This window comes from Amia ocellicauda, chromosome 3, assembly GCF_036373705.1.
Source record: "Amia ocellicauda isolate fAmiCal2 chromosome 3, fAmiCal2.hap1, whole genome shotgun sequence".
In the NCBI taxonomy this organism is placed as follows: Eukaryota; Metazoa; Chordata; class Actinopteri; order Amiiformes; family Amiidae; genus Amia; species Amia ocellicauda.
Window position 1 is genome coordinate 44,378,917 of NC_089852.1, and position 20,277 is coordinate 44,399,193.

General features: G+C 41.2%; 1 long non-coding RNA gene across 1 annotated transcript; it reads right to left on the reverse strand.

The window, feature by feature from the left end:
- Positions 1–14,462: 14,462 nt before the first annotated feature.
- Positions 14,463–19,879, reverse strand: LOC136747336 (uncharacterized). The gene is made up of 4 exons (XR_010816477.1): positions 19,792–19,879; positions 15,982–16,131; positions 15,584–15,666; positions 14,463–15,154 (listed from the first exon to the last, which is right to left on the reverse strand). It is a non-coding gene; the product is annotated as an uncharacterized LOC136747336 (long non-coding RNA).
- Between the last annotated feature and the right edge of the window lie 398 nt (positions 19,880–20,277).

Below are 20,277 nucleotides of genomic sequence, written 5' to 3' on the forward strand. Positions count from 1 at the left end.
CTGCAATATGCCATGTGCCCATGCTCCCGGGCATCCCTGTCAGCCATCTACATGCAAGAGAAATATATGAGAGTACTAGATTTTTTATGACATTGTTTCCTAATTTCGGGGTAGCGCGCAATACTAAAGAAATCCGCACGATTGCATCTATGCTAGAAACTGTTGCCAATGATACCGCTGATGCTTTCTCTAACATCACCACTGAAGTGGTGGCCATCAGGACAGTCACATCTGGTGTCACATCCCAGCCATACTTAAGCGCAATTATATTTGAGGTTGTGGAGTTGTGGCCAGATTGACCTTTCTGTTTCGGCTTACTCTTGCTCTGCTCCGCTTGGCCGACAGGAGGGACTGAAGAGGCCCCAAATACCCCCCCCCCCGTACTAGGGGTCACCAAAGAGCACATAACGAGACCAGCTTCTACCGGTTTGTACCAGATGCATCTGTCTGCAGACACACAATACAAATTTAGTACAGAACGTACATTCTATAAAACCACAAGAAGATGGGGAAGTGGGCACACGAACCCCCATTGCTTATCTAGACATGCGTTAGATACGTGTGGAATATAAAAAATGAAATGGTCACATATGTCTCCATATTTGGGCATAAAATAGAAAATATTGTGTTTAAGCTTAATCAGGAAGATAGTGAGGATATCATAAGATAGGGAGTTTTCTCCCCCTTATTGGTTCAAACTCACCCTGTCCAGGATATTGCAATATGTATATAACATCATGTAAGCTCTATGATTTTAGGGAAGTAAGAACAGATACCTGCGTGTCTGTGTGTATAACTTTTCTCCAAGCGGCTTGAATAAAGACTCTGTTTGATTCAATTTACTCTACAGTCTGATTTTTTCTGAGAGCAATTAAAATGGGGTTTCTTCAACTATTATTATGTCATTTTCTGCATCAAATGTATTTAGTGTTTTAACAGTTAATGTACTGTATGTCATGCATTTGAAAATTGAATGTGATTTGTGCCAATTTGGTCTGCTCTCTAAACCAGAGGTTCCCAAACTGTGGGGAAAGAGCATAATGTGTAAAAAGTCAAGCTGAGACACAAGAAATCCCCAAGGGCATCTGACAACTGTTGCCGCCCCGCTGAAATCGCATTGGATAAACTTATATCTTTTGCATCGACCTATCTCTGTGAAATGACTTTTTCCACAGTTACACACATTAAAAACAACTGTACTGTCACGACTCACAAGAGTGGAAACTGGGTCTCGGTTATTGGTTTCTTCAGTCTCCAGTCCTGGCCAATCAGAATAGAATAGAATTCTGAAGGAGAGTTTAGCACGAGAATGAAGGCCTGCCATGATGTTCATGTGCAAAATGTTGTGCAAGAAGAAAATGTAATCCATTTTTCTCCCCTTCCTCCAGAGCCGCTCCTTCTCATCCCTGGCCCCTAAATGGTGGAACGACCTTCCCACCAAAGTCAAAACAGCAGAGTCCCTGACCTCATTCCGGCGCTTACTCAAGACACATCTTTTCATACAGTACTTATAATATTAATCCTTTTAATCCTTGTTAGATAAAACTCTGTGAAGTACTATTATGCTTCTTTCGTTTTTGATTGTTTTCCCCCTTGCTCCCTTTCCCGTAGCCCCTGACTGTGACCCTACATCTTGACAGCACTTAGCTTTTACTGTCCAGGATGTAGAACTTCACTTACTGTACTTGCCTGTGTAAACTGGAAGTTGTAAAATGTATTATATTTTGAATTGCTATGTAAATTGAATTTGTAATGATTGATGCCTTTACTTAACTGTATTTTTGCACTTTGTTTTGCACTTATGTTGTAAGTCGCCCTGGATAAGGGCGTCTGCCAAGAAATAAAAATAATAATTATTATTATTATTTTTGTGTTAAGGGGGAGTGTGCTCTCAGCAAGGCATTGCAGCATTTTCATCCCATTACTGGTTTCCCGCCTGATATCCTGCATGATCTATTTGAGGGGATTGTGCCTGTTGAGTTGGCCTTGTGCATCAGTGAAAAGATTTGACTGAAGTATTTCAGTCTTGAATATCTAAACACAAAAATTTGCTCATTTCCATATCAGCACTCAGATAGCCAAAACTAATACCAAAGAATTTTTCTGCCAAACTAAGCATTGGTGGGAATGGGCAGGACAATTCCAATTTGCTAAGGTTATTTCCACTTATGGTAGGAAGTAAAGTTCCTGAAGGAGATGAAGCATGGGCCATATTGATGGACCTTAAAGAAATTGTGCAGCTTGCATTGTCCCCGTCTTTCACAGAGGAATCCATCCAGTACATGCAAACTAAAATAAGTGATCACAGACAGGGTCTTAAAGCAGTGTTTCCAGACTTTAAGCTCCTACCCAAGCATCATTATGTTGAACATTATCCAGAACTGACAAAGCATTTTGGGCCTCTGGTTCACCTATGGACCATGAGGTTCAAGGGAAAACATAGTTTTTTCAAAAGGGCAATACAGGATACACAGAATTTCAAGAATATCTTGAAAACTCTTGCACCAGGCATCAGCACATGATGGCCTATCACCTCAATGCACCATTCTTTTTCAGACCCCACATACAAGCCTCAATTGTTACCTCAGTCCAAGTTGCTACTCTTACTCAAGTGGCAAAAGACTTCATAGAGTTCTTTGCAGGAACTACGAGTGCTGGTACAGAGAGCATTTAAGCTCATTTGAGCTGACAACGTCATCAGACAATTCTCTGTGCCTCAGCTGTCAGAAGTAAATGACACAGTCAGTCTCACAGCATACACTATCGATGATCATTTGGCTGTTAACACAGAAAAGGTACATATTGATCAGAGACTTGGAGGATTAAGAGGCGTTCCGAAATGGGGACCTGGCAGCTCAAAACTTTCTACTCCATGTTCATACCTCCACAGATATTGTGAGGAAGATTACTTTATCTTTATGTCCAGAATCTATGGATGAGCTAAAAACAATGATCAACTAGAGTTTGACTTTAGCCTATCATACCAAGATCAAGATCAAGACGGGCAGCTATGTTCCCTTGTAGACATTGAGGAACTTCCACAGAAGGCTGTACTAAAAGTTATACATTATATGAGAGTGATGCCAGTTCAGTAGCATCAGATGAAACATTAATATTGCCCCATGCCATGACTGTTGCAGGAAGCACAGGATTGTCGATATGGGGCATGACACAGGATCCACACGTCTCTCTAGACACCAGTTCTGAAAAACGGACCACTTGTAAGTATACTGGGCCCTGGTGGTGGGGGCCCGGACCGATTGCAGTGTTTCCACGACATTAACAGGCAGCCCCAGAGACATCAGGCGGTGCCTTTCAGGGGCCAGACCCACAACTGCAGCTGTGCTGGGTTGGGGTGCCACAGCAGTCCCTCTGCTTGAGTCAGTAAGTCCCGTCGAAGCGGAAACTGCCACGGGTCTGCGCTGATCATCTGTGCCAGCGTTGCGAACCACAATTGTCTTGGCCACCGGGGGGCGATCAGGAGAACTCGAGCTCCATCCTGGCAAATCCTCTCGAGTGTCAGTGGAAGAAGTGGCAGTGGGGGGAAGGCATACAGCTGTTCCTGCGGCCATGGGCGAGCAAAGGCGTCCACACCCAGCGAGCCACCTCCCGTCGCCAGGGAGAACCACAGAGGACAGTGGGTCGTTGTCTGTGTAGTGAAGAGGTCAACCCAAACTCGTCCCGGTCAGATCTGCTCCACCACCTGAGGATTCAGTCTCCACTCTGAGCTGTCTGGAACTCCTCTGGAGAGGATGTCCACCGCTGTATTGAACACGCCCGGCAAGTGTATTGCCCGTATGGAGCGGAGATTGTCATGCGCCCACAGGAGAAGTCTGCACGCCACACAATGTAGTCTGGGGGAGTGTAGGCCCCCTGGTGATTGATGTAGGCCACCACTGACATGTTGTCCAGGACGTGTCTGTATGCCAGACCGTGGCGAAAGTGGCGTAGCGCTAGTCGCACCGCTTGCAGCTCCTGTATATTGAAGTCGCTCCACACTCCTTTGACACGCATCCCATTCCAGACGGCGCCCCAGCCTGTTCCGGAGGCATCTGTGGTGATGACATCCCATCTGTGCGGGCATCTGAGGGGGGAGCCGAGACACAGATTGTTCCGGTTTCTCCAATGGGACAGTGCCTGCCAGCACGCCACGGTCACTGTCAGTGGGCGGTGTTTGTGTCTCGCTGGGTGTAGCTTGTGGGTGTTTACCCAGCGTTGCAAGTGCAGCAGGCTCAAGGGGAGAATAATCGAGGCGACCGCCATCAGCCTCAAAAGTTTTAAAAAATTGACCAGCCGGAGAATCAATGCCCTTCTGAATGACGCCAGGCATTTCTCCAATGACTCGAGTCTGTCTCTGGACAGGTAGGCAAGCACTTTTTGAGAGTCCAGCTGCATTCCCAAGAAGCCCACTGTCTGTGTGGGCTCGAGGGAGCTTTTCTCTGTGTGAACTGCAAGACCCAGTGCAGTCACGTGATGTATGACCTCTGCTGTGTGTTCCTCCGCTTGAAGTCTGGAGTCTGCGCACACCAGCCAGTCATCCAGGTAGTTCAGGATCCTTATCCCCTTAGTCCTGAGGGGGGCCAAGTCTGCGTCCATGCACTTTGAAAAGGTGCGGGGAGCCAGTGAGAGGCTGAACGGCTGAACTCATACGCCTGGTCCTGGAAGGCAAAGTGTAGATATTTCCTGTGCGAAGGGAGGATGGGGACGTGGAAGTAGGTGTCCCTGAGGTCAATCGACGTGAACTAGTCGCCCGGCCAGACAGACTGGAGGATATGCTGCACCATCAACATGTGGAAGAGTCTTTTCTTAAGAAACGTGCTGAGGCCCCTCAGATCGAGAATGGGCTGGAAGCCTTTGGCACCAGGAAGTACCCCGAGTAGAAGCCTGCTCGAGAGTCCTCTGCGGCCACTCGTTGTATCACTCATTTCTCCTGCATCACCGCAATCTCCTGAGAGAGAGCTTGAGCCCTTTCGGGACATCCAACAGTAGTGGGCAGCACTAGTGTGGGCATAGTGGAATTGAAGGGCGTATCCGTTGGTCAACGTCGTTCGCACCCATGAGTCCTGGGTGCAGGCTTGCCATTGGTCGAGTCTGGTCGGTCTGCTGGTGGGGGGGTGGAGTTGGAGATGGTGGACGCATCCCTTTAGGGACATTCCTGCAGCTTCTCAGGGGGCTGTCGAGCGTCTGTCTTGCCCTTAGACTTCCAGCTGGTGAACCAGTTTTTCCCCCTTGTCTGCAGCTGGCTTCTGGATTGAGGCCTCCCCTGCCTCGGCCACGGCCTGACGGGTTGCTGGGATCCCCATAGGCGCTGCTTTGTTGGCCGTCTAGCCTGTTGGAGATCAGCATATTTGGACGCTGTCTCCTTTGCCTTCGCCGACCTCTTGATAGAGAGTTCCACCTCTCCCTAGCGTCTGACCCGGGAGAGCATCGAGTAGGACGGACTTCTCCTTTTCCCGGAGCTTCGCCTGTGTCAGCCACAGATGACGTCTGGTTGCAACCATAGCTGCAAGGGATCTCCCCATGGTCTTCGCCCCTTCTTGCAGCAAGTCAGTCATATAGGTGCTGACTAGCTCCATCTCCTCTACATCTGTCATAGACCGGCACTCCCTCAGGTGTCCCGTCAGGTAACCCATGTACAGGATCAAGATGGCCTGTGCGTTATTGGCCCGGACCGCTGAATACGCTTTCTTTAGCTGGGTGAATGGCCCAATTGATGAATTTACGAATAAATTACCCAAAGAACTACCAAATTGACAGACAAACACTTTTGTATACTATTTTTATACTATTAATTTAAAGACATAACAATTAACTACAAAAACAAATTAACTAGCACTTTTCTTCATTTTGTATAGGCTATGAGCAGCACCTGATCAAACCTTTGACAACACCCTAATAACACTTCACAAAACATACAAAAACAAAAAACAATTTCATTCAAGTTTTTTTTTTAAAAGGTGATTGAGCAGTTATCAAAAATTTTATCACGTCTGGTCCTAGAACAAATTATTTTAAAGTGGAAAAATAACATGTATAAAAGTTAGGGTTGTGTAGTTATATATACATGTATTTTTTTATATTATATTTATATTTATATTAACAAGAAAATAATGTAATGAATATTTATTATTTCATATTTAGATTATACATTCTTAAATTTAGAAGCCACACAAGTCGATTGCATTTTCAATCATTTTTCATTCCCTGGCAATTACATTTTCATCCACTTGGTATTCCACCTGGAAAACATTTGAAAACAAAGGAACCCACAAAAAGTTAAATATAATAGTACGCAAGAGCAGATCAACACTTATAGTAATCATAGCGGTTGTTGTTCAAGTGCTCAATATGATCATATGATCATGAGTTACGTTTAAATCAAATCAAAAGTTTGACTGACCAAATAATCACGTTTAACTGCCAATATCAGTTTTTAATTTGGGGTATACAAAGGGTGACCAGATGACTGCATGTTCACTTTGAAGGCTCACTAACAGGCACACAGTCTGCACCTGTATGAGTAAACAAAGCACCTGACTCAAAACACTGGCTTCACAGACAGATTAATCCTGCACTATATCCAATGTTATTCTAGGTAGGATAGACTACCCAACCGTAACTGTCTAACATTGCTATTTAACTTTTTTTTTCTATTCTTCAAATAATGTAGCCTTTATCTTCTGCTCTAATCAAAAGTCACAATGTTTTGCATCGCTCATACATGCACTGTTTAATAGATACAAATTAACTCCATGGGCGGTTGGGACAGCTATTTAATTCAAACCGAAATGTATTCAGGGAAGTCTAGCTAACCCATCCTCTAATTATAAACGCAATGCAAAACTGCTCACAAAAACAAAAACACATGATCGGTACCAGGTTTGGAATTCTTGATCAGCGGGTGGGTAAAATGTTTATTTCCTTGATGTATACAAAAATGTTTTAGTACTTACACATTTGTTTATTTACAGTGGCTCTCAAAAGTATTCACCCCCATTGGACTTTTCCACATTTCATTGTGTTACAATCAGAATGGAGTTTTTGCCACTGATCAACACAGAAAATGTCCATAATGTCACAGTGAGACATATCCATCTATCCATCCATTTTCAAAACCGCTTATCCTGGTGAGGGTTGCGTGGTGAAGTTGAAAAATAGAATCTGCAAATTGTTGTAAATTATTTACAAATACAAAACAGTTTGTGTCTGTGGGTTAGGGGAGGGCGTGTGTGGTGTGTGTGTGTGTGTGTTTTTTCTGTGGGGTGGGCGGGTGTGTGTGGGGGAGGGTGTATGTGTGGGTGTGTGTGTGTGGGGGGGGTTGCATGTGTGTGTGGGGGGGGATGCATGTGTGTGTGTGTGGGGGATTGGGGGTGTATGTGTGTGTGCGTGTCTGTGTGGTGTCACGGTTGGCTCTTAGTCCATGACAATAAGGGAGACCAAACTTGGGGCAAAGGACTTATAACAAATGTTTTATTTAACTGAACATAATATAACAAAACATAACAAAGATAATCAATGAGACGTGATCGTCAGTAATCAGTAGTGTAGTGAGTGGATACATTGTCAGGATGTATAGACATATGAGGAATGTAAAAATATAACGCAAAGCAACACAAATCAAAACATGTTCGAAAACACTAAGCGCCGAGTAAGCCTCCTGAGCCTTACCAGTCAATACGCACTGCAGCAGCAAATTTAGTGCACTCAGAATCAGGCCAACCCCTAGACTAATCATTCATGGAAAAAAAACATATCTGGATCTCTCTCAGAGATTTAGACAATAATCATAAATTACCAGCCAGATCAAAACCAGTAAGAACACCATGTCTGGGAGGGTCAGGGTAATCACTAAGTTTACCCTCCTTGACTAGCTCTAGTCATCAATGTTGTAATGGGCCATCTCCAATTCAACCTCCCTCTCTTGTTTTACGGCCCTGTGACATTCCAGCAGTCTCTGGCCCTCCCATACACCTCCTAGCAACTCCAAACTATAACAGTTGGCTACTCCCTGTACAATCAGGCCCGTCCACCCCCCTTCCAAGGCGTGCTATGGACACGAGTGAGGGACCCGTTGCAGTGTGTGGCACTTCACATCAAGATCGCCACTCTCTTGGAGAGGCAAGCAATCTGTGAAGTGCCCCCACTAGGGCAGCACAGATGATTCTAATCCCCACACTTCCTAGTACCCAAGAAAAATGGCAGTTTTCACCCCATCTTAGATTGTTGATGCCTGAACCACCGCCTCAGGGTGTTGCGCTTCAGCACGCTCAACCTGCGCATCATGGCGTGCTGGAAGGTGCACCATTGATGGCAAAGCCCTTACAATTTAAACATTGTTGTGCCCCTGAGCCAGTCTACCACTGAGTGATAATGACAAACAACTCCAAGCAAGGTCGGGGAGCAGTCTGCAATGGACGTGGAGTCCGAAGCAGATGGTCGGAGACAAAACGGGCCCTCCATATCAACATCCTGGAGTTACAAGTAGTGCTCCTCAGACTGTGTAATTTCCTGCCAGTCCTGCGGGACAGACATGTGCTGGTTTGGATGGACAACACAGACCGTATTGTTTAGCATGCTGTCTGCTTCTGTAGACGCAGCCACAGCTCCGCTCCTTCAGTGCAGTTAACCTCCCTGGCCTATCCAACACGGTTGCGGACCTCCTCTCTCGGGGAGGCCCCATGGTTTCGGAATGGTGCCTCCACCTGCTTGTGATAGAACAACTGTAGAACCGATTCGGCAGAGTGGAAATGGATCTCTTTGGCTCGGCAGAATCCACACACTGCCCACTATGGTTCTCCATCCGAGACCGCTCAGGAACCTTAGGGATCGATACACTAGGCTACGCATGTCCTCACTGTTTCTATTAGCGTTCCTACCATTCCCCCTTCTCCTGGTGGTCCTGGAGAAGGTCAGGAGAGAATGAGTGACAGTTCTGCTGATAGCCCCTCAGTGGCCTCGCAGATTCTGGTTTGCAGACCTAATCGCCCTCCTCAACTGAGAGCTTTGGCAACTCCGAGTGAGTGGGGACTTGTTGTCCCAGGTGCAGGGCACACTTTGGCACCCCCAATCCGGGCCCCCTCCAGCTCTGGGCCTGGCCCCTTAGCAGGAGCATTTGATTTCCGGTGATCTGTCAGATGTGTAGTAGCTATTCAATTGGCTGGTGGACGTTTAGCACCTGGTGCCAATTTTTACAGGAGCTGTTGGACCAGGGTAAGTCCCCATTAATGCTCAAAGTGTAAATGGCAGCCATCTCCGCATGTCATGTCCGGATTGATGGCGAGCCACCTGGGTCTTATTTCCTGGAGCTCAACGGCTATGGCCTCCTTGCACCACTTCACTGCCTGCATGATGTAGTACTGGATGCACTTTCCCAAGCCCCATTTGAGCCACTATACTCAGCTGAGCTGAGGCTAGTGTCACTTAAGACTGCATGAGTGAGTTACACGCTCTGTCCGTACACCCATCATGTGTCTGTTTTGCAGGAGATTGCTCCAGGGCCACGCTACAGCCTAACCCTGTGTTCCTCCCAAAAGTGTTGTCTCCATTTCATGTCAACAGCCCTATTGAGTTGATGGCTTTTCATCCTCCTCCCATCTCTTCACCTGCTTTGCCCTGTGTGGGCCCTCAGGTGCTATTTCGAACACACTAAGAACATTAGGCACTTGGACAAGCCTGATTGTTTGTTATCTTTCTCCTTTCATTCCGCAGGCACAAATCTCTGGCTACGCAGATGTGGAGGCAATTAACGAGACAACGTGCAGGTAAGTCCATGTGGGAATGCGATCCGGTGGCGTGCACTTGGCAATAAAAGCAATCAATCTAATAAACCAATAAATAACCTAATAACCAATAAACCACAAGGAAATAAAAAATTACATACATACTAAAACAACCGTAAAAATCAGTGCACACATCGACTAAATAAGTGAAAATATATCATAATAAATAAATTAAAAGTGATCAATTCAGTGCTAATTGCCCATCAAGCCCAGCCGGTGACACTTTTGATAAAGTTTCACAGCAAAGACTGATCCTCAGATTGGAAGCTGTAGGCATTCAGGGTAATGTAAGTAGATGGATTATGAACTGGTTGATGTATAGGAAACAGAGGGTGTCGATTAAAGGAGTCGCTTCTAACTGGAGTGAGGTTGTTAGTGGAGTTCCACAGGGATCAGTACTAGGGCATTTGCTTTTTCTAATATATATTAATGATCTGGACTCAGGGATAGTTAACAAACTTGTCAAATTTGCAGATGATACTAAAATAGGTGGCTCAGCAGATACAATCTTGGCAGCACAGGCTATTCAAAGGGACTTAGATAATATTCAGTTGTGGGCCGACACCTGGCAGATGAAATTCAATGTGGACAAGTGCAAGGTAATACATGCAGGTAACAAAAATGTCCACTATAATTACACTATAGGAGGAACTACGTGGACTTTCTCCATTCAAACAATGTGGGGAAGCAATAAAAAAAAGCCAAACAGAATGTTAAAAGTGTAGAATTGAGAACAAGGGCAGTAATGTTCAGACTGTACAATGCACTAGTTAGACCTCATCTGGATACTGTGTACAGTTCTGGGCTCCACACTTAAAGAAAGGTATCGCTGCTCTAGAGGCAGTTCAGAGGAGAGCAACCAGACTTATTCCAGGTCTGAAGGGAATGTCCTACTGAGAGACTGAGGGAACTGAACTTTTTCACCCTGGAACAGAAAAGACTATGTGGGGACTTGATTCAAGTCTACAAAATCATGAAAGGCATCGACCACAACAAACCAGAGGAGCTTTTCCAGACCAACAGGAACACACGGGCCCTGGGACACAAATGGAAATTGGGCTTCAAGGCATTCTAGACAGAAAACAGGAGACACTTCTTCACACAGAGAGTCATCACAATCTGGAACAAACTCCCCGGCGATGTGGTTGAAACTGAAAATTTGGGAACATTTAAAATCAGACTGGATAGGATCCTTGGATCACTCAGTTATTAATGGACACCAAATGAACATGATGGGTGGAATAGCCTCCTCTCATTTGTAAACTTTGTTCTTATGTGTGTGCGAGCATTTCATATGTGTGTGTGAGCATTTCATACCTGTTTATACAATTCCATATGTGTGCGCACAGAAAGTTTGAATTATTTTCTAAACGGCCCCTCATACTATTTACATATTTTACTCTGTGAGGAAATCTTGCCAGGTTCTAACTACAACATGCATTATTTTATGATTTCCTAATAATTGTTAGAGTACATGACATTAACCCTGCCGCAGTGGAGATATTCACAAGGGAAGTTATTAACCATCAATCGCAAGTGCACTAGCTGCGTTTTGATTCGCATTACTCTGTCCCGCTTGGAATTGCCCATGTGACCGAGAGTCCTGGGCGTCCATAATAAATAACAGTGCATCTCCACTACTGTGCAAGATTGAATTGGACGACTTCATGAGGTGGACATTTTTATTTGTGTTATTTGTAAACTGCAACTATAGGCTATAGCTATTAGAAAACAAAGAAGTATCAAGAAAAACAACATCGTTTGCCCTGTAATGGATTCACGTAAAAAAAAGCCATATATACAAAAATCTGGTCATAAATGACGGTAAATTAAATGTCATTGGCGGATAGAATACATTGTGTATGCGTGTACTTTTAATACTAACAAAATACTGCTACATTATGGCAATGATCACCATCACAATAATAATTATAATAATATTTCCACAGGTAAAGAACCATGATGTCTGAAATGACCACCACATCTGTCCTCAACACCACGTTTGTCCGGCCAGATGGATTCTACATCCGTGGTTTCTATGCCTTGCAGCACAGCAATTACTATTTTATATTCCTGGGGGTTCTTTACGTTGCTACGTTGTTAGCCAACTTCTTTATTATGTCAATTATTTGGTTTGCGCAGTCACTGCACACCCCGAAGTACTTCGGTATCTTCAGTTTAGCCTTGGTGGATGTAAGTTACAGTACAGCTCTCATCCCAAAAGCTTTACATATGTTCCTCTTCGGGAACAGAGTTGTTGAATATAATGCCTGTTTAACCCAGATGTTCTTTGTACATTATTTTTCTTGCATGGAATCCTATACCCTGATGGTTTTAGCATACGATAGATTAATCGCTATTTGTTTTCCTCTGAGATGCACAACTATCAATTCAAACACCAAAATGATGTTAGTTATTATTATTTCTTGGATGATTCCTTTTATTCTCATTTTAACTATGGTCGGATTGGTAACGCGATTATCATACTGTAAATCTACAATCGTTAACAGTTATTTTTGTGATCATGGCCCGGTCTTCCTAATCAGTTGCAGTGATTATTCTGTTAACTGGATCGTGGGTTCGTTTTGCATAGCTTGTTTATTGTATCTCCCTCTGGCGATAATCATGTTGTCTTATGTTGTTATTCTGGCTGCCCTGTTAAGGATTCCGAATACTGACGGTCGTAGGAAAGCTTTCAAAACGTGCACCACCCATTTAACTCTGGTCGCTATATTTTATGCACCTCTCTTAGTCACCTACATCGTGGTTTGGGTAAATGTGAATATTAATACAGATATCAGGATTCTGAACACATCCTTGTCTGCCGCTATTCCTCCCCTTCTTAATCCAATTATTTACACTTTAAAAACTGAGGAAATCATTGAGCAAATTAAAAAATATATCAGAAATCGGAAAATTGTATTCGCTACATAGACAAATAATATAAGTTTAAGAAATGAAGTGCAATGAACGAAATTAAAACAATCATTTTGACTCTATACTCTCGCTAGAAATGCTCTTTTAGAATTTGCTTCAGCAAATGGTTTTTCCATTTTCATAATTTATTAAATGCAGTGCTGCATATTATTGTCTCTGTTTTGTCAAAACGTTTCAAGATTTATCTTCTTCAGTATTGTTATTATTATGATTATTATTTAAAATTATTTATATTATTATTACCACACCAGTTTACAGTCATTCAAGTGGAATAGAATATTGAATGGTTATTAGTTTAAGAATCACTTGGAAGACACTATCTTGGTAGCTGCCATTTGTTTTTATAAAAATGCAGAGAAAATTTTAAATGGATAATGGGCATACAACACAACATAATAGTGAGGGGGTGAACAGTCAAGCAATGGTCAAATAATTACTCTTATATTTAAGTGACAAAGTGACAAGTGACAAAGCAGCAAGTTATACACTGAGCGAATTAAGTCATATATAGTGCAAAGTAGTAGACAAAATCAGATCAAATGTGTTCGTTGAGTTTGATTATGAACACATCATGTTTATATAATCACAGGAATTGCATTGAAACTTAAAAATGAAATATCACAAAAATGATCTTCCTTAATCATCATTATTTTTAGAGAAATGTTACTAACTGATATACAATCTCAGGGGGGAAGGGGGGATCCCATTGAATTATCATTGACTAATTAAACCTGGGAGAAATGTTCAATAATTGCTGATGTGGGACCCCATTGGGATGTTAAGCATAAGAGTGGACACTGAAGTGATGCCTCTCTTAATTATTTTTATTTTGCTTAATGCTTGAATAAGATCAGACTGTCTGTCATCTACAATATATACTGTACACTCACGTATTCTGTAATGCAAATATATTCAGATATTAAAATATGGTTATTGTCACCAATAATTGGGTTAGTTTAGCTAATTAAGCAGTCATAAGGGACTACAAAAAGAGGTGAATTTGAACTGCAGAGGAGTCCTGGGCCCGTATTTATAAAACGTCTGACAGAGATACATCGGTCCTAAGTGCCTGCAATATCTGAGAGTGACATACATTTGTTCCTACTTGTACTCTTAGGAGTAATGGCTATTCATAAAGATTCTTTAGAATTAAAATTACTCCTAACTAGACCAATATTTAGGAGACCTCACGAGGTCCCCTGACTAGATAGGAGTTGGCAGACGGCAGCAATGAGATGACAGCGTCAGCGCAGCTTCCGTGAAAGGAAAGGTGTTACAACGGTGTGATGATGAAGAATTATTGCGACGATATAGATTGGACAGAAATTGAATAATTGTTACTGATCACCAGTAGCTCATTAAAAAAATACTCAGAGTACAAATTACATAGTTAATTTTAACAAAGCCTTGTCACATGATCTCCAAGCAAATACTAACACGATATAGATATAGATATATATTCCTCAATCATCCCAAGAGGGCAGAGATGTGTAACAATACAATAACGGTTCTATTGATTGAAAAGTTTGTATTATTTCTAAATGGCTACACTGAAAAAAAAATGTATTTTTTGTTATCTAAATATTCTTTTTTTTTTAGGTAAGTGGTTACACGAAATTGATTTATTTAAATACACACACACACATTATATATATATATATATATATATATATATATATATATATATATATATATATATATATATATATATATATATATATATATATATATATATATAAAGTTCAGTTTACTATTTTTTTTTTCCAGTGATTTCAGCTCAGCTATTTGGAGTAGAAATTTCTTAAATGTTCTAAATTCCAACTAGATCTATGCATTTTCATTCTACGTACATGCATTATGGAGGTTGTGTTGCTATTAACCAATATGTATGAGTAAATTCAACTACCTCATACTTTAGTGTTTACAATGAAAAAATAATAATTTTAACTAATCATTTTAAGATATTATCAAACTTCCAATAACTTCACATTCAGGACAGAAAAAAGTACAAACCAACAGAATTGAAACATAAGTGACTATTATGTCACAGAGAATGCACAGACTTAGTAGAACACATGCAATTATCTCTGCAAATTGCAAAGGAGCAAGTGGACAGGCTAAAAAAAACACACTGTACTGCAATCTTAACAAAATGTACAAGTACTGCGATAGAAACACTGACTTTTCAAAGTTGCAAAAAAAAATTAGAGAAAAAAAAACAACAACAACCTCAGTGCAGAGATTCCAATAAGCAGCACAAATATTTTTCTTCGAAACATAGAAGTGAACCAATCTTGTCCATAGAACTGTAATATGTAGTGTTGGAAGGACCATTTTGACCATTCATATTCTCCAACGTATCCACTCTCCCTCTCAATGACGTATATGCCCATGGTAGTCTTCTGCAGGTCTGCAATGATGTCATCTCCCTGGATGTTCTGTATATTTCAATTACATAAAAAGCGATCATTACATTTTGTCATAAGACTTCATCTATCTTGCTGATGTGTCATAGCCTGACCATCTTTAATCAGTGCAGGTTTTCATTTGAACCTGAGAAGCCCTGACCATACACTGTCTTTATGTGTCTGTCCTTCAGAGACCCACAGTTGTAAAAATGCAACACCTATTTAAAACCTTTTTACTGTAACACAAACTGCCTTGAAAAGTCCCACAACATGGCTGCCCACTTCTGAACCCTCCCACTTTGTCTTTGGATCAATTTTGTCAGCTGTCTATGTATTTGAAACATTTCTGCCCCTCCTCTTCTAGTGGCTAGAGGGACCAATCTTCCAACAAAGTTATGATCATGGATTTGATCTATTTACAAAGTTTTAGTGCCTTTCTTTTTCCTGAATTTGACTTACCCTTGACGAGACATCCATCATCTTCGCCAAGGTAGAGGCAAAGAGCCATAATGATCGCTTCTCTTTTGAGATTGATATCTCATCTGTACAGATTGATACAAATTTAACAAATTGACTGTAAACATAGACGCACCAGTGTTTAGTGTTGGCATAACTAAGGAAATATTCACAGCAAATCCATTAAAATACTACATTAAAAAGTGTGCTTGCAAATTTCAGAATATTTCTCTGACCAATGGTGTCCTGAAAACTGTAGTGATTTCGATTTTAGAAATTATGCTCTATATTGTATGTTTTCCTCTCTCTCTTTCTCTCATTGAGAATATCATATCACTGTCCATAATGAATTAAAAGAAAAAACTTTTTTTTTTTTTTCAATATTTCTAAACAGCACGCACATTGACCTCTTGCAGATTCTTCAAATGCTTGGCCATTTTCTGTCCAGAAACACCTGCTTTCTTTTGGAAAACATGTCAGCTGGGGTAGATGGTGATCCAACTTTGCCATAAACATCACTGGTCAGGACAGGAGGCCGTACCTGGGACAAACTAAAATGAATGACAAAATGGAATGCCCATTGACTATAATGGGGAAAACAGAAGGACGGCTATATCTCCAAATCCCACACAGGAATCCTAAAATCCTGAATATGCTTTCTTTAAAATAACCTTATATACATAAAAATAAAAATGGAATGATATGGAATGACAGCTGCTTTCTATGGAATGACAGACCTGGAATATCGGAAACGTGCTGAAAACAGCACAAATATACACAGTTCAGGAAGAAATTAAGACCACTGCAATTTTGTCTTAAATCAGTATCTCTACATGTTTAATTTGGGAGAAATGTTGTCAGTTGTTTATAGAATAAAACAAAAATATTCATTTTACCCAAACACATACCTCATCAGCCATAACATTATGACCACTGACAGGTGAAGTGAATAACACTGATAATCTCGTTATCATGGCACCTGTCAATGGGTGGGATATATTAGGCAGCAAGTGAACATTTTGTCCTCAAAGTTGATGTGTTAGAAGCAGGAAAAATGGGCAAGCGTAAGGATCCGAGCAACTTTGACAAGGTCCAAATTGTGATGGCTAGACGACTGAGTCAGAGCATCTCCAAAACTGCAGCTCTTGTGGGGTGTTCCTGGTCTGTAGTGGTCAGTACCTATCAAAAGTGGTCCAAGGAAGGAAAAGCAGTGAACCGGCGACAGGGTCATGGGCGGCCAAGGCTCACTGATGCAAGTGAGGAGCGAAGGCTGGCCCGTGTGGTCCGATCCAACAGATGAGCTACTGTAGCTCAAATTGCTGAAAACGTTAATGCTGGTTCTGATAGAAAGGTGTCCGAACACACAGATCATCGCAGTTTGTTGCGTATGGGGCTGCGTAGCCACAGACCAGTCAGGGTGCCCATGCTGACCCCTGTCCACTGCTGAAAGTGCCTACAATGCACATGAGCATCAGAACTGGACCACGGAGCAATGTGGCATTTAAGGTAGGTAGAAGGTAGCATTTAACAGCAATAAAGACATCAGCATTATGATAATTATATTAATTGCATACTTCAGAAAATGATAGTTAATCCATTTCATCACAGTAATTGACATTCAATAAGTAATTTCTATTTTATTCCATTTTAACATTAAAGCAATAGGTTTTATAAAATCAAATATGAAGTATTGTGCATTTTTCTGCAGTAGATAAGGTTCGTTTAGTTTTGAAAGTAAATGAACCAATCAAGAGCATGGTTCTTTGTTGTCAATGCAGGAAGTGGTATCATGGAGCTTGCCTTTCAACAAACCATACAATGTCCAAAGTATTTCATTTGTGAGACCTGCTTGTAAATCAATCTGTGTGTATGTCTGTGTGAAAACAATCCTATTAAGTTTTCAGTGTGTTTTCAGTATTCCAGGCCTGTCATTCCATGGAAATCAGCTGTCATTCCACTCTTATTTTGTATACAAGGTTATTTTAAAGAAACTGTATTTCAGAATCACAGTCTAGGATTTGGAGATATAGGATTTGATTTGTATTCATTGTGATCGTGTGAACGTGTAACGTTTCAGAGATCAGTGTTAATTTGAAAATGGATATATTGCGTTTTGATACAAATCAGGAATGTCGCGTTTTGGGGGGGATGCAGTTTTTAACATTGGGATTTCAAGACATAACTCGTTTAAGATTAAACTGTGTATACTAAGTGAAATTGTACCCTCTAATAATATATCCATATCAAGAACCTGAATTATGTGTGGAATTGGCTTAAGTATCACGTTTTGCCATGAAGCTCATCAAATGTTTGCTCACTAATAGGGGTGTAACAATTCCACACATTTTCGATTCGGTTCAATTTTCAAATTAACAATAACAGTATTAACAAAGAACTAGTCATAAAATTAGCATGACACCGAAATATTACATAGCCTATAGTATTAGGTAACGTGAATGCGCTTTAAAATGGCTGCTAGTATTACAGCTGTGTGCATCAATGCAGTAAACGCGCTTTTCAAAACTACAGTGCCCTATAATATAACATAATTAGCATCAAACAGGTGACTGATAAAGGATTGATCCAGAGACCTGGGATTGCAACGAGATCAAAATTAAATTCCAAAGAAAAGATAGAAACTTGCTGAGCCGATCACAGGGCAGTCGGACGAGAGATACAGCATGTGCAAATCTGCTAATATAATAAATAATAATAATTTTAATGAATGAAAAGCAGCAAATGCTCTGGTGTACATGGATGAAATTGACACCATAGCTAAATAAAATAAAAATAACCTATGTACAAATTGTCAGCTGCAAGGTTTCTTTAAATGCTATGAAATAACCAAGAATATAGATTATTGAAATCTCTATAGGAATTAATGTCCTGCCGTGCCGGGGCAGGGCTGTGGCTCAACGCTGAGAGCTCCAACTCAGGGACCAGTTCCTCGTAGCTGGCTAACAAAGTTAGCCAGATAACTTTGAGGATTACTTGACAGAAGTCAGTCTTATTTAATAGAAGGAAGCTTAAAGTCCTGCTGAGTAAGTTACTATAGTAACTCATCGTTAACCTGCTCCGGCGCAGGCTAACTTTGAGTTAGACGGATCTGTGCGGAAAAACTCGTGCTTCTACCCAAATGAAAGTGGTTGACACACCCCTCTGAAATGGCAACGCCCTTCCTTAGAGATCAATGAGCAATTTTAATTAGATCAGCTTTTCGTAGAGAACGAGTACTGAGAGATCAAGATAATTTGCATCATTCTCATGTTTTCTACTGAGCGCTACATATTCAGTCGACAAGGTATATTTTACCTAATAAATTACTTGAGCTGTACATTATCAAACCAGCCGGTGCAGCCGTGCTTTGACAGTAATGCAGATTATACGCAGTGCTGCGCTTTATTGCTAGTGGTGTATTCCTATACTCACTTAATATCGGCGAAGCTGCTGCTACGAGGTTATATGCAATTTAATAAATATCTAATCATATCGTTATAGTTTTATAGTCTACATTATTATGCAAAGTTTCACAAAGTCATTGGTGCTGTACAGCCAGATCCCCATCAAAGCACCTCAGGACCAAATGAGACCAAACGACGTACAGGTGCTTACGACGTTAATAACAATTTTAACAACAGTTATACCTTGACTGTGCTGGACAGTAGGGTATCAGATTTTGGATAAAACTGTACATCATCCATGACTCAGTTATTCCCATATGATCTGTGAATCCACCTACCTCATTTCAAGTAATGAACATAAGTGGCCAGGCTCTGATTCAAGGATACTCAGAGTTTGTGTCAGAGATTCGAGGAAGGTGTAGGAAATCTTATTTGTCAGAAATCATTGTTTAAATATTTTTGTTAGGTCAATATGATGGGATAATTCCCTGTTCATTTTACTAAAAAGGCAAACATTGGTATTATGTTGTACTAATTAAAGTATTATATTTAAAAAACAATGGCACAATGACAAAACAATAGAGCTAATGATTCTGATGCAGCAAACTCTCAGTCCATGTTACATTCCATTACTACAAGCATGCAGATTTAAATTGGATGTTTGTGAAATTATGAAATTGGGGTAAATACATAGCCTGTGCAATAAAAAAAAAACATTTAAAATTTTTGCCATGCTTCCTCTCTAGATTTGGCAGCAGCAGCAGTGTTGCATTTAGCTGCGAAAATGTCTTTATATTCCCCATAACTTACCATTAATCAGTCAGGCTGACACAAGTTGTTCTCTGTTTTGACATAATCTCTGGTGAAGATCAGTGTTTCTGTGCTCTGTAATCCTCCCTTGTGAGGCAGCATGAGCATGCGCACGCACCCCTATTTCTTAAATTGGGATCCAGTTAACGAGACAAGCTTCGAGGAACGGAGACAGCCTGTTTTAAATTATTGGATTAACTGAATCCAGCTAATGTCTGGTAAACCTGAATTAGTTAAACCAGGTATGATGAAAGGGGCCCAGGTCCACAGCTCTGTACAGGAGCGGTGTCGGGCCCGAACTTCATTGCTTCCATTAATTTTGTTAAACTAATTCAGACCAACATCGTATTAAATGTTTAGTCTGGATAATAGGTTTTGGCCTCATTTGGGGGGAAAAGTGCAAGGAGAAATGCAATTTAACCTTAGATATGTATTTTGTGCCATATATATATTTTTGCACACAATATTGTCTTGAGTTTAAATTTA